The following is a 23,998-nucleotide window of genomic DNA, read 5'->3' on the forward strand; positions in this document are numbered from 1 at the left end:
CCAGCGTATCTATCTCTCCCCCAGTTTAGTGTCATCCAGATTATTAATGAAGATGTTGAACAAAACTGCCTCGAGGTTGGACCCCTGGGGCATTCCACTAGATACTGGCTGCCAACTAGACATCAAGCCGATGATCTAGCCAGCTTTCTATCTACCTTTATAGTCCATACTTTTTTTAACTTGCTGGCAAGAATACTGTGGGAAACTATCAAAAGCTTTGCTAAAGTCAAGATATATCATATCCACCGCTTTCCCCATATCCACAGGGCCAGTTATCATATCTTCTCAGCATTCAGGAGCATTGAAGCTAATCCAGAGTCTGATACCTTTTAGATCATATTGCAGAAGCTTTCTCTCTGATTAAAGATTTTCCACCACAGCCATAACGTTTACAACTCCCATCTTACAAACTAAAACCTATTACAAAGAGTTTCCAATATTCTGAGAAAGGAAGATAGCAAAAGACTTAATGAAATCTCATAGGGATCATGCTATGCCAATCTTATTTTCCTGGGAGGTGCTTACAGCCTGGTTACAGTAGGAAATGGAGAGGCAGTCAAAATCCTAGGTCAGTATGAAATACTTGATTGTGTCAGCCACGCTCCTTTTTTTTTTTTTTTAGAGCTGACTCCTTTTCAGTGAAGTTGAATTATTCACTTTATGAATTTTGGTATTTTATGAATTCAGAAAACAGGTCACATGAAATGTGAATGTAAAATTAATGAATTTCAAATACTGTATTTTTAAAGTGCATTTACACCTCAGGCCATGCCTTCTTATTAACCCTTCCCATTGTCTTATGCACTCATTGAGCATCTGGATAAACAAGATGGATGTCTGAAAAGTATAATGAATAAGAGCTCTTGGGGCTGATGAGCAATTGCTCCAATACACCTGGAAATGTTCAGCAAGAGTCTATGATCATAGTCAAGCCAACACCAACTTACAGTCAACAGCTTAGAAGGCAGCTGTCAAATGTAATGTGAACTCTTTTTATATTAATCAATTTCACAGAAAGGACAATCTACAGGGCAGTCTCTGCAATACCCAGGTCTGAATCTAAGTTGCAGATGATAAACCTTAACTCCCAGTTATTTCTCCTAAGCCATGTGGTAAGGTAATTAACATAACTAAAAACAGTTAGGGATGGGAGACTGCAAGAAAAATATCAGAAGTGGGAGAAGCTGGGAAAAACAATAGACCAGAACCTCTATTCCAGTATTTCTCAACCAGTGGTCCGTGGAGTTGTTTAAAGGGTCTGTGAAAAGTGATTGAACAGAATTCAACTATATATACTGACAATAGATTTGAAAAGGGTCCACACCTCCATTTGAAATTATTTAGGGGTCCGCAAATGAACAATGTTTGGAAGTCACTGTTCTATTCTACATCTTGAACCAGAACTTATAAATGTTAACCTGGATTTGGTTACCTTTCTACAGAGAATTTGGACTGAGCTATAGTTTTTGATGTAGGTGACTGGGCAGCTGTTAAGTAACTACTGTCAACGTAGGCAGCTTCAAGCCATTCCAATTATAATCTAAAGCAGTGGTCCCAAGCTGTGGGGCATGCCCCCTTGGGGCAGGGGATGGCACGGCCTGCAGGCAGGAGTGCCACCCAGCCCCTCTGCCTCCAGCTCTGCCGCAGTGCTGATTCTGGCTGCAGCTCCACTCTTGGCCTCAGCTGGGGCCCCCAGCCTCAGCCTCAGTCCCTGGCCACAGCTCAGTTCCCGGCCTCAGACCCACCCCCAGTTGTAGCCGCAGCCTTGGCCTTGGCCCCCTTATCCTGTCTGCACCCTTCACCCACCCACAGGGCTCCCAGCCTGGGGTATGGGAGGAATGTGAAAAGTTTGGGGACCACTGATCTAATGAGATACTGAGGTGAGGGGCATATACAAATACCAGACAGAGAAAGGCACGTATGACAGTGCAAGATCTAGTACCCTGGGCTCTTAGGTAATTGCATATAAGATCATGAGCTTAACTGGAATCAATTAACTAGTAATGGTGGGGATTGCTGCCAGTGGGGGGCAATGGTGGTGCTAATGAGGTAATTAGTTCAAGGGGAAAATATAAAGTTGGTAGGAACAGGCAGTAAGGAGAGGGAGCTTCTGCTATATGGCTGCGTTCTGTTCCCCAGGGCTTAGACCCTAAAGATTAAAGGTACAATGCAAACTGTATATTGTGAATAAGAGACTGTGCAAATGGGGCTAGGTAGTAGGGCACATTGGGTAGCTTCAGGAGCATGCTGTAGTAGTGGGCAAAGTTTTACCTTTCAAATTAAATTTTTTAAATGGCATTTTAAAATAAAAATGTCACAGGTGCAACATTAATGTGCAATTCTGTCAATTATATTAACTGCTCTATGCCATAATTATTAACTGGATAATTATTAACAACTAAGGAAAATGTTTTACTGTTCTCTCTCTCTTAGAGTAAGCAAATAGGCATCTGCTATTGACTAAAGGACTGGGGAGAGGGAGAGAAATCAGCTGCTGTGGTGCGGGGGAATGGAGAGTGCAAGGGTCTTTTTATATTACCTTGTGAACATATATGAACATTGCTAATGTGAATAAAGCAGTAGGTGTTTATATTTCAATAATTGCAGCTGTAGTTATGGTGCAATGTGTGTGTGACTATGTGCCCTTCCTACTTCACTAGTAATCAATCATATGGCCTTTATGATGGTAAGAGGAAATGTAATACCTAAATAAAAGAAATGTGTAGATCCATAGGTGGTGGCTGATACTTCCCACTGAGGAGGTTAGCCCCCTCCTGCAAACTACCTCCCTCCCAGACCCCACACAACCCCTTGCCCCAAGTTGGAACCTCCTCCTGCACCCCAGAGCCTATAGCTGAAGCCCTCACCTCCTGACACACCCCAGCCCAGTGAAAGTGAGTGAGGGTGGGAGAGGGAGAGCAACTGGCAGGGGGCTGGAGTGGGGGTTGGTGGGGGGGCTCAGAAGTGGTCAGGTGAGGCCTCGGGGAAGGGATGGTGCAAGGGTATTCAGTTTTGTGCAATTAGAAAGTTGGTAACCCAAAACAAGAGCTCCTCCTGCCATAGACCCAGGGCCGGAGGAGATTTTTCAGGGGGCCCCAAATCTGCCATGCCCTCCCACCCTCCGATAGCATGAGGTGTGCGGAGGCTTAGCTTCCCCTGGCCTCCATAACGTGCTGCCTATGTGTAGGTCTAACTGCTGGAACATGACCTCCTTATATTCTGCAGTGCTTAGGAAGATAAAAAGCTCTAGCATGTTGATAGTGATGGATCAATTTTGCCATTTCTTACACGTAAAATATAAATTTCAAGGAAAAGTTCCCAAAATAGTTACTTAATGCATTTTTGCATGGAATTTATAGCATGCTGAACATGTTTGTTGTGTGATGGAAGGAAATATACTTGCGCTTTACATTTTCAAAACGTTTTAAAATATTAACTTATGAATCCTCAGTCCACCTGGGGCAATGTGTGGATAAGCATCATTCCGGTTTTACAAAGAGGGGTGGGGAATTACAGAGGTTAGAAAGTAAGAACAAGGTCAGACCAATGATCAATTTAGCCACAGGCTTTCAAAAGTACTGTGGGGTGCTTGATTCCTGACTCTGACTCAAGGCCCCACCCCTGCCCTGTCTTTTCCCTGCCCCCTCCCTTGTGCATGCCACGTCCTCATTCCTCCCCGCCTCCTTCCCAGCCTCCTGTATGCTGTAAAACAGCTGTTTGCGGTGGGTGGGAGGAGAAGGTGCCGATCAATTGATCGGGCTCAGCGGGGGAGGTTCTGATGGAGGGGCTGCTGGTGAGTGCTCAGCCCCCACTATTTTTTCCCTGTGGGTTCTCCAGCCTTGGATCACCCACTGAATCAGTGCCTATGCATTTAGCCCACTAGCCTATCTTTCAACAGTGGCTGGTGCCAGATGTTTGAGAGAGAATGAACAGAACAGGGCTATTATTGAGTGATCCATCCCTTGTCATCTAGTCCCAGCTTTTGGCAGTTGGAACTTTAGAGACACCCAAAGCATTGGATTGCATGCCTGATCATCTTGACTAATAACCTAATGGAGGACAGGCCCATCAATGGTATCTAATTCTTTTCTGAACCAATTTATACTTCTAGCCTTCACAACATCCTCTGACAATGAATTCTACAGGTTGACTGCACATTGTGTGAACAAGTACTTCCTTCTGTTTGTTTTAAAGCAGCTGCCTATTAATTTTGTCAGTTATGTGGTTTGCTTAGGGTCAGGCAAGTAAGCATCGTAGTCAATATTAGAATTTGGGAATTTCTGGCCCCGAGTCCTGTGCCCAATTCACAGGACCACACCAATAAAATGAAAATCCAGAAAGGTGTAAATATATTCTAGGTGACTTATCAATCTGCGACCTCTAATATGGAGAGGATTGCTGTGATTTATCAAGAATTGTTGCTGATTGCTAAAAGGTTTTCATGGTCCCAGTGTCCTTTTGGGACAGTTAGTTAAAGTATAAACATTATTGTTCTGAATATGAACATTTTCCCAAGATCCAGCTAGCTGCCCTGCTCTGTTTCGTTGATGATATCATAACATCTGAACTCTTAGAAATAAATAGCTAACCATTATATCAACTCTGAGCCATAATTATAACAGAAACGTGAAACAAAAGTAGTGGGTTTCAATTCAGATGGGGGGGGGAGGGGAAGACAGGATCATCTTCTATTTGCTTATCTCCTAACATCTTTCATCTCCTTTCTAACAGAGAGAGTTAGTCAGCCAATAACACATGGAAAGGCTAATACAAAGAATTCTGATTCATTTCTCCTTTTACTTGCCAGTTGGGGGGAGGGGGAGGGTCAGAGGTTCTGAGGGGGGAAGTCGGGGGTGGGAAGTGGGAGTGGGTGGATAGGGGGTGGAGGCCATGCTGTTTGGGGAGGCACAGCCTTCCCTACCCGGCCCTCCATACAGTTTGGGAACCCCAATGTGGCCCTCAGGCCAAAAAGTTTGCCCACCCCTGTTCTAATAGATCAGCAACCTAATAACGAAACAATGTTAACCAGGATGACTTTAAGTGAGGAGTTACTGTACTTATGGTAAACAATGTGTTCTACCTGTGACACTCTGAGAATATCTACACAGCAAAGAGAAACCCATGACTGGCACAGGCCAGTCGTCTTGGGCTGTGGGGCTGTTTCATTGGTGTGTAGACTTCTGGGCTCTAGGACCCTTCCCCCTTGCAGGGTCCCAGAGTCTGGGCTCTGGCTGGAACCCAGAAGTCTACACAGCTATACAACAGTGCCACAGACTGAGCACCACAAGCCAGAAGGTATCTAGTTTCTATGTCGACGTACCTCTGAGTACATTTCCCAGATCTGAGGAAAAGCTCTGTGTACGCTCGAAAGCGTCTCTCTCTTTTTCTCTCTCTCTCTCTCCAACAGAAGTTTCCAGTAAAAGATGTTAACTTGCCCACCTTGCCTCTCTAATATCTTGGCACCAACACTGCTACAACAACACTTTTTATACTAAAATCACTTAGGACCCGGGGAAGGGAAAGATGAGAGGTGATAGAGAGGACAGACAACTAATTAATTATTTTCAATGTATACATACACAAATATAACCACTAAAAAGACAGCCGCTCTTTATAGTGCTTATTAATTTAAAATAATGCAGTGTCTTAAGAGCCTTTACTACCTGGATCCAGACCATTGATTGTCTCAAAAGGACTTTACATACATTTTATAGTTAAAAATAATTAGGATTTCAGGGACATGTCAAAAAGACAGTGCCCATATTTGGGAATAAAGTGTTGGTCTAGGTAAGCAGTGACACTAGAAACTTCACGAGCATTGTTTAAAGGACTGTGATATTTAGTGTGCATATTCCTAGAATTCATATTCGGTGAATATTTTTAGAATATCCATTACCCAACATTGTATATTTATTTAGGCTCTGTTGTACCTGTTCAAGCGGTAATTTTAACTAGTCCTAATGTTACAGGAGGCACTAGATCTTACAGGTGGCAATAGTGCTTAACAAACTCCTGAAGGATGAATCCATCCTCTGACGATTGAAGTACAGAAATTGAACTTTCTAATTCATATTAATGAAGGAGGGAATAGCTGTCTAATCATTATGGAAAAACCTAGGAAAACAGGCACTTTATTAATTTCACTGAAAATGAACAGAGAAAATTGGGACAGTTGAATTTATAATCTCACTTTATCCACTTCAGATTCATTAAACCTGTTTAGGAAAGTGTTTATTTTTAAACACCAACTGCTGTCCCTATTACCTGGGACTGTTTGTCACCATGAACTGGATTTTCAGAAGTGCCAAGGATCCCCACCACCAACTGAAGTCAAAGGGAGCCACACATGCTCAGAACCTTTGAAAATCAAGCACAGGGATGCAGATCAGCACCGGAAAATCACAGCAAGATGGCTGCATACGCTTCTCTACAGTATTAAGTATTGCTTTTTAAAGTATTGCTTTTTATCACTGATTTTTGCTGATTTCCCCCCCCCCCCCATTCTTAAATTCATAATTTATCTGTTTCAGTGTGTCATTTACCTCACTTGCCCTTAAGACTTCCTCTATTGAGACTTCATTCAGACTCTGCTGGTTTTCAGCATGAACTTTGAAACTGAAAACGGCAGTGTACCACACAGAGACTGATATGCACTGATACTCTAGTTAATCTATTACTGAGAAATCCTCATTTATACCTGATAAGTCTGTCCAATAATCAGCATCGCCCATTAACTTCCTTTTACTTGCCTGCAGTTTTGAGGTCTGGTTTCCCTAGGGACCATTTGAAAATGACTTCCATAAATATTACCTTCATTTTTACTAACTGTTTGAACCAGAACTCTCTCTTTTGGGAGTTGTGAGGAGGATTTTAGTGATAATTTCACCTCCCCATATTTTTAAACCATGCATAATAAAATACCAGAGATGTGTGTGTACAAAGCAAACATTTTCTTATATTTTTATGATGACCTTATTAAACTTCTGTTTCACAGTTCCTACCAATATTTCACAGCATGATTTAAAATAAATTACCTGAAACCTGTTTAATCTATTAAAAATGCACTGAGATTGTTTCAAAGCCCTAGAGACTAAGGCCCAGATCCTCTAAGATATTTAGTCACCTAACTCACTAAAATAAATCAGAGTTAAGTGCCTAGAATATGTTTGAGGATCTGAACTTAAAACCCTCCATTTAGAGTGATCATAATATGGGATACACCAGACCAAGCTTCTTCATCCTGCCAATATGCTCCATCCTTGCTATGGAGGGACTATCGCTAGGAGTGAAAATTGTTCAATCTCCACTAAATTCATGAGACTATAGCATTGTGAAAACCAACCCTAGCCTTAATTTGGCCTCAACCCTAGCCTAACTATAACTGCCCAGGTCTGAAGCACACCCTTTGACCACTTCTGTACCTAATATCAGTTGTGTGTTGGCTGTAGCTCATGCAGTATACTTTTAGTCGTATTGGCCCATTGAGCCAATATCGTGGTAACAGCGGGTTCAGAGCTCTTCTGGTGACCCATCCAGTTAGGAAGTGTTAGCACCCTGCCTAAAGCTGGGACATTCAGCTGACTCATTGTGGCAGCCTGCAGCTTGTTTCCTCCAGGATGGGTATGATGGACATAGGCGAAGGCTGTGATTGATGTTACTGCTTTTGAATTGCTAAGGCTATGTCTCGACTACAAAATTAAGTCAATGTAAGTTATGTTGATGATCTTCCACCACTGTAATTAAACTGTTTGTGCACATCCACACAACTGTTCTTGTGATGAAGTGTGTCCACAGGTGGTGCTCATGCATCGACAGATAGAGCAGTGTACTGTTGGTAGCTATCCCACTGTGCAACTCCCCACCATTTGCTCCTGGGTTCTCTGGGAAGAGATCACAGTGTATCGGGGGGGGGGGGGGGGAGGCTCAGCATCCCATGATGCAGTTTTCTTTGTCTCATCATTCTGTGGGCTTCCTACTACGTTTCGTACTGCTTTTCAATTGCACCTGTGAACTGTGCATCTACCATCTCTGTCTGAAAGCATGGATCCTGCACTGCTCTTTAGTTTTGTGATGAGCATCATGAACACAACATGGCTGATCCTGTAGTACTTCATGAGCTGTGGATCTGATGATAACACTGTGGTGTCAGCCCTGCTGCATGCCATGGAAAAAAACAATTCAAGATTACTGCTGGCATTCACAGAGCAGCTGCATGCAGTGGACTGTCGGTACTGGGCTTTGGAAGCAATGACTGCAGAACTTTTACATGTGAAAAGCCATCTTCCTGGAACTGTGTGTGAGGCTTATCTGTTCCCTGCAGCACAAGGACACCAAAATAAGAGCTGCCCTAATTGTGAAAAAGTGAGTGGCAATCACTGTGTGGAAGCTGGCAACTCCAGACTGCTACTGATCAGTCGTGAATCAGTTTGGAGTTGGGAAGTCCACTGTGGGTGTTGCAGTGATGTGAGTGTGCAGGGCCATTAGTCACCTCCTGCTATGGAAGACTGACACTCTGGGCAATGTGAGGGAAATAGTGGATGGCTTTGTGGTACTGGGATTCCCTAACTGTGTTGCACACATCCCATTTTGACCCTAGACCGCCTTGCGATGGAGTACATCAACAGAAAGGGCTACTTTTCTATGGTATTGCAAAGTGTCGGTGGATCACTGGGGTTGTTTCACAGACACCAACGCATGGTGGTCAGGGAAGGTGCATGATACACGCATCTTCAGGAATGCTAGCCTGTATAGAAAGCTGCAAGTAGGGACTTTTTTTCCAGACCAGAAGATTGTAACTGGGGATGTGGAAATGCCAATTGTGATCCTTGGAGACCCAGCCTCCGCCTTGCTCCCATGGCTCATGAAGCCTTACATTGGAAACCTTGACAGCAGCAAGAAGTGCTTCAACAAGCTCAGCAGGTGCCAAATGACCATTGAATGTGCCTTTGGCAGATTAAAGGGTGTCAGTGCTCCCTTTTTGGCAAGCTAGATCTCAGTGAGGAAAATAATGCCTATGGTCATAGCAGCCTGCTGTGCTCTGTATAATATGTGTGAAAGTAATGGAGGAAAGTTTCTGCAGGGGTGGAGCCTTTAGATGGATTTGGCTGGTGGCTGCTTTTGAGCAGCCAGACCCAGGGCAGTTAGAGAGGCTGAATGGGGAGCTATTCCAACAAGAGTGTTTGAAGGAGCATTTTGATAATGAATCCCAGTAGTGTCTTTCTATAATGCATTGAGCCAGGCATTATTTTCTTGTAGTATGACCCTTGTAATGATTGCTGTGTATGCATTAAGTGTACTCTGCAAATACTCTGATTGCCACTATGTATGAATTTCAGCAGCAACCATTGTGGGTCGAGGATCAATAAAGATTCATTGTCTGGGTGTATGTCCAACTGTCATTGTGAAACAAGTCATAGAAGTGGAGTGCATGGGATACTGCAGTATGTGAGGAATGTGTGGGGGGAGTTTGGGGAGGGCCTGGAAGACCATTCTGAATGGGCTGCAAAAGGAGGTGAGCATCGATGTGTTCCATGTGCAGCGTGGTCAGGGACTTCAGCATGTCTGTTTGTGTCTTGACCAGCTGAATCATAAGCTCCTGCCTGTTTCTTTTCTTAGAATCATAGAAGATTAGAGCTGGAAGAGACCTGAGGAGGTCATCTAGTCCAACCCCCTGCTCAAAGCGGGACCAATCCCCAACTAAATCATCCCAGCCAGGGCTTTGTCAAGCCTGACCTTAAAAACTTCTAAGGAAACTACGTCCCTAGATAATCCATTCCAGTGCTTCTCCACCCTCCTAGTGAAAAAGTTTTTCCTAATATCCTCCAGAGTTGAAAACAGGTCCTGACTCACCACACCACTGGATTGTACTAATGCCTGTCCTCCATTCTCCTCCAACTCCACTTTCTCATCATCACTTCATCCTTGGAGTTCACCCCATGGCTGCTGCCTCCAGCCCCCCTTCCCCAAAGTATCCACAGGGCTCTTGGGGGTGGAGCTGGCATCCCTTTCCTTCTGATATGCCTGCCTCAACTCCTTGATCTTGGCACAATACTGCTGTGTCTCCCGCTTGTACCCCTTGAGTTCCATGCCTTGAGCAATCTGCCTGTGGGTATCAAAGTTCCTACAGCTGGAGCAGAACTGCGAATGCTCGGCCTCCTCTTCCTGCAGATCCAACAACTCCTGGGGTCCTCCAGGCAGGAGTGTATTTGCTGCAGGGAGCTGCCATGGTCAGCTGGGAAGATGCTATGTGAGCGGTTTATGCTGAGAAAACAGGAAGAGGAATTTCAAAAATTCTCAGGGCTTTAAAAGGAGAGGAATACATACCTGTTACCTGGCTGCTGGGCCGTGGAGTTCAAAATGGTGACGAGCGCAGTCATGATGAGCATGGTGGGACATCTCCTGGAGGCCAATTAGGGTGACATCAGCAATGCAGTATCTACACTGACACTGTGTCTCATATAACTCTGTGTCTTGTTCAGGTGGTTTTATTATGTTGGCACAGCAGGAGAGTTGAATCGGTGGGAGGAGCATGGCAGTGTGTACACCTCCACTGTTTTGTTGACAAAACTATGTAGTGTGGATATGGCCTAATAAAGCTAAGCTGCAAGAAGAGGATGAATTTGCATGCTAATTCAGGGTCTGGGCACCCTGTCAAAGGCCAAGTAGGATATCAATTCATTTGTGGTCATCTTGCTGGCAATACTAAACAGCAATGTTGAAGTAAAAGAAACACTGCTAAATTAATCTAAAATGTAACTCTACTTCTCGCCACAAAAAAGGCATTTCTTTACAGTATGTATCCTAATGCTCACTGAACTGGGAGCCAGCTGAAAGATCTTATGACTGCATGGGTAGAGAGATTTAAGAAGTTGTCTTCCTGTGGGTATATGACGGGGAAAACATGAAATCAATTTATATGACAAACACTCAGAATCCTTGAACTATGTGGAAAGAATCTTCCCCAAGGTGGCAGTATCAGCCTGTTTCACAGGTACTGTGAAAGTAAGCAGGGCTTCCATTGCTCCAAAGAACCTTCACTGAAATAAAATATCAGATGTAAGGGTGCAAAAATGCAGGATAATTATGACAGGAATCTTCAAAGGGCTGCTGAAATAAAAGAAACCTGAAAATAAATCTCTCACCTTCCCAAGAAATAATTCTTATTTTTTTACATAATTTTAAAGAAAATATACACTTTATTAAGCTTTGAACAGCATGATGCAAAGCAAACCTCTATTTTATTTTAAAGGCAATAGTTACAAAGCAGTGAGAGTCAGTAAGTTTCTTTAGCAATCCTTATATGCTTTCATTCTATGCTAGAGATCTCTGTTCTGAGCAACTATTTAGTTGTTACATTTAGAGTGGAACTTCAAAGCTGAGATCCTCAACAAGATTGTCCTTCTCACAGCACAGATTTTACAGAGAACTAGCCAAGGTGTTTCTGGTACAACAAAGATGTCTTTCCTGTTTTTCAGAGTTGGCTGAAACTGTTGGCTGTCAGTGGCGTAAACTATTGTTTAGTTTCGTGTTTTGTAATTTGTTGGGTGTGTAGAGCTCTGAATGGTTGAACGCTTCTATTTATTATTATTATTACTGGAGAAATCCAAATAATAAAAGCTAGAATTTTCAAAAGAGCCTGTAGTAAACTAGGAAATATCTTTATTGTATTTTATGTGTGTGTGTGTGTGTGTGTGTGTGTGTGTGTGTGTGTGATGGGTGCCATGGGGTTACATCAAAAGGGGATGTTAAAAATAACATAGAAAGGAAAGGTAAACCAATGGCCTGGATAAGCATCCAAATAAACACTCAAATGCAATAGCCATGTTCATAGCCACAAAAAGGCGACTTCTTGAGTAAGGCCCATACATATATAGGCCTGTTTTTTTTAATTCTCTATTCTGTGCTTTTATACCTTTTTTGGGGAGGGCGGGGGATGAATAATTTAATGCTTAGTTTTGAAGAAGCTATTTTTGAGTCACTTTAACCGCCTCACAGGTCCCTGGAGAAAAAGGGCTCATAGGTACTATATATAGTTGGGCCTGTCAGGTTAACACTGTTAGGAAATAGAAGGCTGCAGCCAAGATAGGGTTAGACCATGTGGTTCCACCCAGAGTGAGATGCAGGGAGCCCCAGGCATGACACTTAAAGGGTACACTCTAGAGGAACTGAAGGAGTGAACAGCACAGTTTGCCCTGGAACTGTAGCAGAGCCTAAAGAAATCAGCTCCAAATTCCATTGAAGAAATCTGTGGGGATTGGGTGCCTAAACCCTTCAGTCTCCTTTGAAAATCCTAGGCAAAACAAATACAATCAAATCTCTAGGTAGAAACTGGAAACTATATTCTTATATCTATAGTATTAACTTACTGTATTACAATAGTATGACAGATGTATTGTAATCAGCTGTTTTGTTATCCTTGGGTTCATCTGATCAGTTTGCAAGTAACTTAATAGCGTGCAATGCAATTTTTTACATAAATGAGAGATTCCATATTTTTGTAACCTACAGTCTCTCCAGATGGATGGTGTCTCCCACCACTCTTTTACTTTCAGTTCCCACACACTTCTATCCTTTACAACTTTATTCCATATATGCACTCTCATTATTTTAAGATAATGCCACAATAAATAATTGAAGATGTGAATTGGTGAACTCACTTAAGGGAAACCAAGTGAGGCCATTTGATGGATTACCACACACAGATGTAGGCTCCCACACTTCCCTGAAATCATGAGAAACCCAGGGAGCTGTACAATGTCCTATATAAATAGAGTGGAGTCCAAGTACTCCATCTAGAAAGAATTATAGATTCAGTTTTGTTACACAAGAAATGTGTAAACTCTGAGACGATCCAGGCAAGTCTCAGTTTACTGAGTAAGGGATAAAACAGTCTCTTGCTACTCCCTGTTCTCGAATACCATATTATAATGGGATTATATACACCACTCTAGTTCTATACCAATGTGAAAGGAAAACAAATATACCAACCATACATAGCAAAAGAAAACAATTCAGCTGCAAAGTCTAGTCACATCTATCAATTATCGGTTGGAAGTAGGAAAATGCAGATTTTTTTAAGAACAACCCTGATCACCCTGCACCCACATTCATTGGGTAACTGTGTGTCTGGACACCACACATCTTCAGTACAGAAAGTATGAGCCAAATGACACCCTGTACTGGATCATACTTGCTCATCTGAGGTGCTTAATGCCTATTTTGCATCAGTCTTCACTAAAAAAGTTGATGACCAGATACTCAACACAATTAATATTTGACAACCAGGACAAAGGAATAGAAACCAAAATAGGGAAAGAACATCTTCTCTAAACATTCTTTAACCTGTATTTGAGTCAGCAGGGCCTGATGAAATTCATCCTAGGGTGCTTAAGGAACTAGATGAAGCAATCTTGGAGCCACTGACAATTATCTCTGAGAATTCCTGGAGGACTGGAGAGGTCCCAGAACATTGGAGAAGGGCAAATATGGTACTTATCTTTAAAAAGGAGGTTGACTGGGTCTATAATTCCCCAGGTCCTAACTTCAATACCCGGAAAGATACCGAAGGAAATAATAAAACAATCAATTTGTAAGCACCTGGAGGACAATAGGGTTATAAGGATTAGTCAGCATGAATTTGTCAAGAACAAATAATGCCAAACCAACTTAATTTCCTTCTTTGATAGGATTACTGACCTGGTGGGGGGAGCAGTAGATTTGATATCCGTAAGGTTTTTGACTGAGTTCTGCATGACCTTGTCTTAAGCAAACTAGGGAAATGTGGTCTAGATGAATTTACTATAAGGTGGGTGTGCAACTAGTTGAAAGACTGTACTCGAGTAGTTATCAATGGTTTGCTGTCCAGTTGGGAAGGTGTATCTAGTGGGGTCCTGCATGGGTCAGTACTGGGTCTGGTACAAGCCAATATTTTCTTTAATGACTTGAATAATGGAGTAGAGACTATGCTTATAAAATTTGCAGATGACACCAAGCTGGGAGGGGTTGCAAGCACTTTGGAGGGCAGGTTTAAAATTCAAAATGACCTTGACAAATTTTGGAATTGGTCTGAATTAAAAAAGATGAAATTCAATAAAGACACATGCAGAATACTTCACTTAGGAAAAATCAACTGCATAACTACAAAATGGGGAAAAACTGTCTAGGTGGTAGTACTACTGAAAAGGATCTGCAGGCTATAGTGGACCACAAACTAAATGAGTTGTGAATGTGATGCATCTGCAAAGAAAGCTAATATAATTCTGGAGTGTATTAACAGGAGGATTGTATGCAAGAGACAGGAGGCGATTGTCCCCCTCTACATGGTACTGGTGAGGCCCCAGTTGGAGTACTGTGTCCAATTCTGGGCACCACAATTTAGGAAGGATGTGGACAAATTGGAAAGAGTCCAGAGGAGAGCAACAAAAATAAAAGATTTAGAAACCTGACCTATGAAGAAAGGTTGAAAAAACTGGCCATGTTAAGTCTTGAGAAAAGAAGACTGAGGGGTGAGCTGAAAAGGGCTGTTATAAAAAGGGTGATCAACTGTTCTCAGTGTCTACTGAAGGTAGGACAAGAAGTAATGGGCTTACTCTGCAGCAAGGGAGATTTAAGTTAGATATTAGAAAAGCTTTCTAACTCAGAGGTTCTCAAACTGTGGTCTGTGGACCACCAGTGGTCCACAAGTTCCATTCAGGTGGTCCACGGATAGTTTCCTCTAAGTTGCGCACCTGGGCGACTACACACAAGAGAATGAAGGGCCACCCACCTAACTAGTGGAGCTGGAACAAAAAAAGCAAGTGTCTTCACTGGTTGAATACAGAGTTTCCAAACATTTAAAGGGGAAGAACATCACAATAGAAAGAATTCAGCTCCCTCGCTTTGTGTGCATTCAGCTGATGTTTACAGTTCCAGTCAGCTGTATCTATGCAAATCTGCAGCAACTTAATAACTGTATTGCTCATAATGGAGAAGGAAACCATCTAGCTTGACTCTCAGATTCCAGACTGAGTTTGTAGGGCTGGCAGTGAACTAAAACATTTTTTAGTAAACTGAGCAAGTCTGATCTAGAATCATTGTGAAAGGACACACATGGAAGTCCAGGGTGCCATTTTTAGAGTCAATTTTCAGAGCAGAAGCTGAAATCTTCATTCCTCTATATTTTGGTGTTTGTAAGCTTACAACACTCTATTAAGGTTTTTACCTTAAATTATATTGATACAAATGTACAGTTTTGGCAAAGTTATTTATAAGGATCATGTGTTTTCAACCATGCATCACTCTCCCTTTCTACCTCCTACAAACATATAGAGGGACTCTTCAGTTGCAAAGTCCCTGGAATTGTACAGACACTATTTTATAGTGACATAGGGTAAACAAACTAGTATACTAGTTACAAACACTGACATTTCCTATATCCTGATCATTACCAGAGTTTTTAGACCTATCAAACTTGAAATAGGTAGTTGATATTTTTCCAGTATATTTTGCAATTCCAAGTCATTATGTATTTCTCACAACATACACTATAGTAATTGGTTTCAGAGTAGCAGCCGTGTTAGTCTGTATTCGCAAAAAGAAAAGGAGTACTTGTGGCACCTTAGAGACTAACAAATTTATTAGAGCATAAGCTTTCGTGAGCTACAGCTCACTTCATCGGATGCATTTTACTATAGTAATTATTACACAAACCAAAGTGTCCTCCTTTGGTAATGTACTTTAGAATGTTTAAAAGAAAACAATTACTGTAACTGGGATATTAAAATCCTGAGTAATACATATAATTGGAGGAAATAGATAAGTGATCTGAGGTCTGAACACACTACATGACTCCAGGGAATCACAGGTTCAGGTCCCAGCATATTCAACTCAGTCCTTCATTCTTCTGAGGTAGATAAATTCAGTACCAAGTTATTTTGGGTTGGGGAGGGGGAGAAAGAAGTATCTTTAAAATTAGACTTTAAAAATTGGTGCCCTTTCTGCTCTGTGTTCTTTAAAAGTCCCAGGGTACTTTTCAGACTGAGGTGTATGGCTTTGACCAAAATTTTCCCTTACCTTCAGTGCATTGCAGTATGTTGTAGACTTGTTGCTTTCTTCTCTCTACCCCAGAGACAGCTGCAGTTCTTGGGTGGTATGCATCTATTTTTGTAGAGTGCTTTGGGATCTTTCACCATATAAAATGTGAGATTTTTATTTTATTTAGGGACAGGACATAACCAAATACTGATGTAAAATACAGAGCTGGATTTTGTTTGCTTGGCTAAAATCCATAATTTGACAAGCCAAAATGAGAAATAAACTTCAATTTAAACATTACAGGCCTGATTTTCAGAAGTGCTGAGCACACACAGCATCCACCGACTTCAACTGGAGTTGTGAAAATTGGGCCCTATGTCTTCAGAGGCAGCAGAGCAGCAATAGGGGGACAGAAGCATGTAGTACAAATGGGTTCCCTTCTTGAATCACCTGCCTATGGTATTTATATTGCCACCTGTACCCGGCAATTGCTTGGGGCACGAGCCTCCCTGGGACATCTTTGTGTCCACAACCCGACCAGTGCTTACGGTACTAGACTGGAGCTCAGGAAAACTGAGTTAATTTTGCTGTTCTGCCACAGGCTTTCTCTGTGACCTTGGGCAAGTCACTTAGGACCAGATTTTTAAAGGTATTTAGGCACCTAGAGATGCAGACAGTCACCTAGTCCTTTCATAAATAATAGTTAATACTGTCTGCTTCCTCAGGATTTCAAAGCTTTGATGAGATCTCTTCATTTTTTTCCAGCCTGTTTTCCCCCAGTTTGGGGGAAGCTTTGTGGCCTGTATCATACAAGAGGTCAGACTAGGTGCTCACAATGGTCCCTTCTGGCCTTTGAACCTAAAAACTATGACCTATCTACTCTGTGTGACTGACTTTTTCTGGCCTGGGAGAGCAGAAAAGCTGGATGCAGCTTCTTCTGGATCCCATTCCTTAGCTGACAACAGTGTGTGTCCCTTTTCCTTCACCAGACACACACAATCGTAGGGTGATTTGCTGCTAGGCAGTGCTTTTAGCTCTGATCACAGCCTGAGATCATTGTGCAAATGCTCTACTCTCTGGCTGACCCATACAGTAGGTGATGAATGTAGGCTGATTATTACAGAGCCTTACTGAGGGCCTGATCTAACACTCAGTGAACTCTATAAAGCCGAAGAGGGTAGGCTAGAGTGCATCCTGATAGAATTTTTTATGGAGACGCTGTAATTATGGTATAGCTGGACATAACTGTCATCTGGCCCCTCATAATAAGCCTCCTCAATTTCTCTCCCAGGGACTTTATTCCATGCTAATTACTTTTTGCCAAAGATTTAGAAATCAATCAATGCACAAGTTTGTTTTTATTTCAATTTGACTTTAATTCTCTGAAATACATCAAAGTTGCATACAAGTTTCCATTAGCTGTGTTAAATTACAAGCCCTGCGGAAAGCCCTGAGCCACAACGTCTCTTCATTTCTTGTCCCTTCTTTATGTAGGCAACTAAGGGTTTTATCCACCTAGTTAAATCCCCAATGTGTACGCTTAACAATAAGAAGCATTAAACCATATGAGTTTAAATCATGGGATAATACAGACCGGCTTTTGTGGGAGAGAAGAGTGGATTCCATTTTAGTGCATGTAAATTTAATATTGCTGTTGAAAATTTAGCTATAAATTATTGCCACACAATATTTAATAGATCTTTTATCAGAATACAGACATAGAGGAGACAGCCCTACACAGTCACGTGGTGGAAGGCCACATGCTGACGTCCCAGGAAAGCCAACTGCACAAGCAGCCAAAGCAGGGACTGGGGGGAGAAGGAGTAAGTAAAATGGGGCCTAGTCAAGACTACCCCTTCCCAAGCATCCCCAACTCTGAAGATACTGGAACCCTTGTACGGCCACCTCTCCCGCTGCCATGTGGAAAAACTGCAGATTTTTTTGCCTTCTTCTGCCCTGTCCTGTCCCTCATTTCCCCCCCCCCTTCAATGTCCCTTTTCCCTTTGCTTTTCTTTCCATTGAGCCAATCCACCCCTCCACTCCCCCAAAGTGTGCATACTCGCTGAGGCAAGCAGTAGTGTTCTTAGTTGCCAAGTGGCGACTTAGTGGCATTCTCTGAGATCGCTGAATTTGGTTAGCAGGCAGTTTTCAACAACATACATCACTGTTTGATCTGTGCCACAGATGCAGCTTGGATTGTCTCATAGACCCCAACAGTGCTGGTTGGCTGCACAGCACCTTGCCCAGGCTGGAATCGGTTAAAAAAGGCCCACTGACAACATGGCAAGTCAAAGCCGGGCAGGCCAGCTGGCTGTAGAGTCTGTGACAAGGAACTGATTGGTAGTTGACGTTAAGCACCAGTCTTCCTGCCATAGAGACTATAGTGTCATATATCCTGGCGTGGCAGCCTAGACCACAATGGGTGTTGTGATGGAAGACATGTAGCTGGTGGACTAAAAAGGTTGTTGAACAAGGGCAAGCTTGGGTTGGCGTGTACCTTCTTAAGCAACTTGCTAGGTGCAGTCTCCCTCCTGTTGTAAGGGGGAGCGATATGGCTCAGAACTGGAAGCCATGGAAGATGAGTCAGTCACCATAATAAACATGATTAATAATAATAGCAAAGAAGACTGCTGAAAAGTCAACAAAAGACTATATATAGCCATTGGTTATGTGAAATGGGAGGAGAATTAATGTTTTCAAATGCAGTTTAGTTTTGAAATGAGAGCAAATTCATTACATAGAGAAGTTTGGGTTTTTTTTTTTTTTTTTTTTTTGCACTGATTTCTCTATAGCTCATGTTTTCAGTGGTGCTTTCTCCATATCGTCTGTGAAATTTTCCCAGAATGTTTTTGGTGTTTTTTGTTGGGGAGAACCTAGCATTCTGATGTTTGCAGCCACACCCATAGCTGTTGCTCTGGAAATCATATTTGCCCTGAATGGAAGTACTGGTAGGGAAAAAAAAAAAAAAACTGTAATGTGGTAACACAAACTTATTACAGGCAACATTTTCCATTACCTCACACGACTCATTTTAATTTGTCATCCTGCTGTAAGGAGAAATTTTTTTTGTTTTTTTGTTTTTCTTTTCAGTTTCAAATTTGAATAACTGAATGATCAAAGCAATATATTTTCACTGCTTGTGAAGAAAATCTGTCATCTTCCTAGTTAAGATACTGGCACATGACTGCTATACTATTTCTTGTAAATAAACCTATTTTTATACTTAAAATGTACGTGTTCTTTTAATTGATTCTCATTGAAGAAGAGAGTAAATGGGCCCTGATTCAGGAATAGCATTTAGGGTAGCATTCAAACGCACATGCTTAAGTTCCAATAAACATATGTTAAAGAGCTGTTCTGAACAAGGACTAAAGCATATGCTTAGGTGCTTTCCTGAAATGAAGCCTTTAAAGTATAAATCAGTACATAGGCTATTTGGAGTTCTTGTGTAAAGCTAAATATCTTCCAGCAGATGTACAGTAAGTAGAATGCATTGTAACTAGCCGAGACTAGTAAAGATTCTGACCACTGCACACTGATTGCAGAGTACAAGTGTAGAGTTACTACAGCATCTACTCTGTCTGTCAAGCGATAACCTCATTGTGAAAGAATGATCAGTTTCTCAAACACATCCAGGCCCAGGAAATTGCTACTTAGAGCTTTAGTTCTTAACCCACCATTGGGACCAAGAATCCAAACAAAGTATATAGGATTGACATACTATACATTGATGCATCAGGAAATCCATCCCATCTCCAACTGATTAGCAAAGAATCTCCCCGTATTCTCTGAGAATTAATGAGTTCATTACATGAAAGGAAAAAATAAGACCCATATTAGCAGAATGGAGCGTGAATGTTTACAGGAAGCAGTAGAAAACACTATTAAATTGTTACTCAGTCAGTATTTTTTTCACAATACTTGGCATTCTAGTCCACTCCCCCCGATAATTCACTATTATGAAGAACTCTTGGCTGGTGGGACTTGGCACTGGTAAGGAGGCGAAACGCTATGCAAATGAATCCACGGTGTTTTGAATTTCTGTCTTTGGAGAATATTACAGAAGTGCTAGCATATCAGTTTTTTAAATTGTACTGGCATGTATGCTTTTTCTGACTCAACATGTCCATGGTTATTCATGGAACACTAAAGGAATGCTATTAGCTTAAAAGGAAAACCTTCTTGTTTTCTGAATTCAAATGGCACGGCAGAACATTTTTATAGATGTTAACAGAATGAATTCAAAACTGAATGTCCAAAACGCAATAAATAAACCCACTCTTTCAAACTGTATTTAAATGTAATGATCTGCCATTCTATTCGATCTTGCTAATGACCACATCCTGTACAATTGATATGATGATAGTGAGGGCTATTGGGGGGAAAAAAAGAGACAAAAATGCCCATAATTCATTTATTGACATAAATAAAAACTTTGGAGAAAAAATCTGAATTGCATTTATAGAGGGTGAAATTAACCATTGTGCAGGGGTGTAGCACATTGGCTATACATCACCTTAACTTTGGCTTAAGTGGAACTCACTGGTATGTGGGCCTTATGCCCACCCTTTGCACAGCAATGAATTTTACCATGGTTCCTTTCTTCAAGGGATTCCAAGCACACACAGTTATTTAAAAACATGATATGTTGCTATGTGGTGGTTGCACAACTGATTGGTTGAAAAACCATACTCAAAGAGTAGTTATCAATGGTTCACTGTCAAACTGGGAGGGTGTATCTGGGGGGGGGGGGGGCTTCCAGGGATCTGTTTTGGGTAGACAACTAGTCAAAATTTTCATTAATGACTTGGATGATAGAGTAGAGGGAACACTTATAAAATTCGCAAATGGCAATAAGCTGGAAGGGGTTGCAAGCTCTTAGAAGCCAAATTTTAGGCTCCTCTTGAAATCCTTGGCCTCAGTCTAAACTGGACATAAATAACACAGTGCAGACACATTCTCTCAGATATACCAGCTGAAGCTCCTTTAAATCAGTGAGATTTTATTATTATTAATTATTTCATTTTATTGAAAGGCTTTGTGGAAGAAGTGTGTTTTAAAGGACTGATTTGATTCAAGAGTGAGAGTTCATTTGGTGTACAAGGAGCCTGATCCTACTACTCCCCTTGGAATTGTTGGCAGTTTTATCACTGACTTCAGCAGGGATATTATTGTACATGTAAAGGAGGAGGGAGTTTTAGGCATGGCATGAATCTGAAAATGGATAATGGACCTTTAATACATCAAGTGTAGAAAGCAAGTTAGTAGTGGGAGGAGGAGTTTTGCAGGGCCTTGAAGGTGAGAAGATTAACCTTGAAGAATGAGCACATAATGTGAGCATCTTGAACTAAGCAATTGAAAATAACTATGCTAAAGCAATATTGATTGCTATGATTTTCCATGCACAAAATTCTGGGAGCTGGAAATTATACTTCCAACAGAAATCATAACGTGGCCCTCCATGTGCACACGGGAGGCCAAATTCTCCTTTGGTGTAAATCTGTTGGCTTCAACAGCTTTAGCTACAGCATAGTTCTATTGATTGTTTTCAAATCGTTGGAGTTAAACTGGTGTAAAACTGAAGTAACATGGTGGTAAATCAGACCTTTCATTTCAAATTGAGATCACAAAATACAACCAACCTCCCATATGGCACAGACTGGCTTGATAGGGCATGCTAATGGAATAGATAAACGTTGGGGAATTTCTTGTGCAGCTCTTTGTAAGACTATATACTTTCACTTCTTATTTGCAAGTGTCCATACCGACTAACACCATTCAAAAAAGACATATGGATTTTTATTTTTCTTGCAAGTTGCAGTCTCATTTCTCCCGCTCTCATGAGGAATGTTACCTTAGAAATGCTAAATAGGAAACATGTGCTTTGGGACTAACAGTGTTGCTGCTCTGTAAGGTCAGTTCCAAAGACTCAACATAAAGGCTTTACTAATTTAAAATGAAATAAAAGCAGCTGTCATAAAGAATGTGATATATAAATTTTCATTTAAAGTTGTATTATATTTCTTTTCTTATTTTGAATAGCCTGAAGTGAGAGAGAGAATATTTATTAAAGGGATAAAAAGCAGCCTATTCTTTCTTGTCCTTTTCTTGAGGACAGTATTTTGTACCAATGGGGAGACACAATCTCGAATGATTCTTTACAGAGATGCCCTTATTCCCTCAAATAATCTAATACTTAACCAATTCGTTTTGGTTCACTGCATACAAGATGATGCTAAAGATGGATGATACATTTTAGGAATGGGCAGACAAGGTAGAGACATGCAAGTCTTTTGCAGGCTCATGGAGGAATATTTGTTATTTCTCAGTGAGTTATCTTTCCATTGCTCCCAATTCAAGGTTTAATTTAAGTTGATGTAGTGGAATGGGATACTCTTATGCATGAATGTATGTATTTAAGAATCCCAATGGATGTTAACCAACCAAGCCTTGTTATTCTCAATGAGACCTCTGTGCTAGCACTGATGAGTATTGGCACATCTTTGGCTTCAAATCAAGCCCCTTCTCTTTTCTATTTTCTAGTTACTCCTCTGTTCCCTACCTCATGTCCCATTATAAGTAACGTAACTGATGAGGCTGAAGTACCCTCCATTATAAATGGTCATACAGTCGTATTGGAACAACTTTAGACACTACACCCTGAGACCAAAGGAGATCACTCGTATTACAGAGGTCTTGTGTTGGTTTTCCATTAGAGAAGGTGCTGGTCAAGTGCCTTTACAGGATGACCGCTTGCTGAGTTCCTTGACAGACAGCAGAAGCTATGAAGGCCACAAATTCCTAACTGCATGAACAGAGATACTGGTCACTGCACATGAAATGTCACCCCATTGTTTCTTTAGTCCTCCATTAGTACTAGCACAGCTCTGAAAAATCACAATATTTTGATAATCCACAGCTGTCCACAGTAAAAATCTTTTAAAAACATTTCTAACAAGGATAAGCTTAATATAGTTACACTGTGTGCGTGTGTGTGTGTGTGTGTGTGCGCGCGCGCGCGTTACTCTCTGAAAAAGTGTTTCATGATGAAATGATTAAAAAACTAAATACGTTTAAAGTCAAATTTTCTTTTCAAGGCCTCAGCAAGTGCCCAAGCAAATGTTATGTGTGCATCGTTTGTGGGCACAAATGAGCATTTGCATGTATAAAGTGAGAATTTGCCCATCTATCCAATTTGGGCATGCAAAAGTGGGGTTTGAATGTGAAGTTTTGAAAGGCGGTGTAATGCTAGTTTGAAAATGTGCCCCTGAAAGTTTAACAATAAATTGTAGTAATTTTGAGGAAATTTAAAGGAAAGATTACTCTCTATTTATCATATGTTTTCTGGTCCTCCATGAGCTAAAGGCTAGATATCTTTTTTTTTTTACAAGTCATATGTTTTGGAATATATGCGAAAAAAGTAAATTTATTAAATGGTATTACAATGTATGTAATAGTTTGTTTAATTTTTTTCTCTTAATCTAATTAGGTTTTGTTGAGTTTTGTTGGTTTGCTAGTGTATCACTGATAATTTGAGCAGTCTTTGATAGTCTAGGCACTCTTTTTTAAATTAGTGAACACTGAAGACATTCTTCAAGAGCAAAATAAAAGTAAGAACAAAACAAACTTTGCTCATAAGTGGAAAATTAACAATACACTTTTTTAGGACTTGTGAACAATATGAATTTCCTCTGCCTATAAAAATATCAATTTGCAATTTTTTCTAATTTTCTAATAGCAAAATTAATTGCTGTTTTATATTAAGTTATTCCACTTGCTCATGTGATACTATTAATGTTGAAAAGCAGTAATTCCCCCCCCACACACACCCAAACACCCACACACCTCAGTATGCATCTGTTGAACTTCTTTTCCCAAGTGTGATTTTTGACTACATAAATGCCTTGATTTAAGTGTCAGACTATAGCTGCTTTTGTATGAAGACCATATCAGTTTTATAAAACACATCTTGAGATACTCACAAGCT

At 41.1% G+C, this 23,998-nt stretch overlaps 1 long non-coding RNA gene across 1 annotated transcript in view; it reads left to right on the forward strand.

Moving 5' to 3' along the window:
• The first annotated feature begins 2,100 nt into the window (after positions 1-2,100).
• LOC122459873 overlaps positions 2,101-23,998 on the forward strand; it is a 91,561-nt gene continuing 69,663 nt past the window's right edge. The window contains exon 1 of the long non-coding RNA XR_006280830.1: positions 2,101-2,162. This is a non-coding gene — a long non-coding RNA (uncharacterized LOC122459873). The remainder of the gene's footprint in view (positions 2,163-23,998) is intronic.

The sequence above is a fragment of the Dermochelys coriacea genome, chromosome 4 (genome assembly GCF_009764565.3).
Source record: "Dermochelys coriacea isolate rDerCor1 chromosome 4, rDerCor1.pri.v4, whole genome shotgun sequence".
NCBI classification, from domain to species: domain Eukaryota; kingdom Metazoa; phylum Chordata; order Testudines; family Dermochelyidae; genus Dermochelys; species Dermochelys coriacea.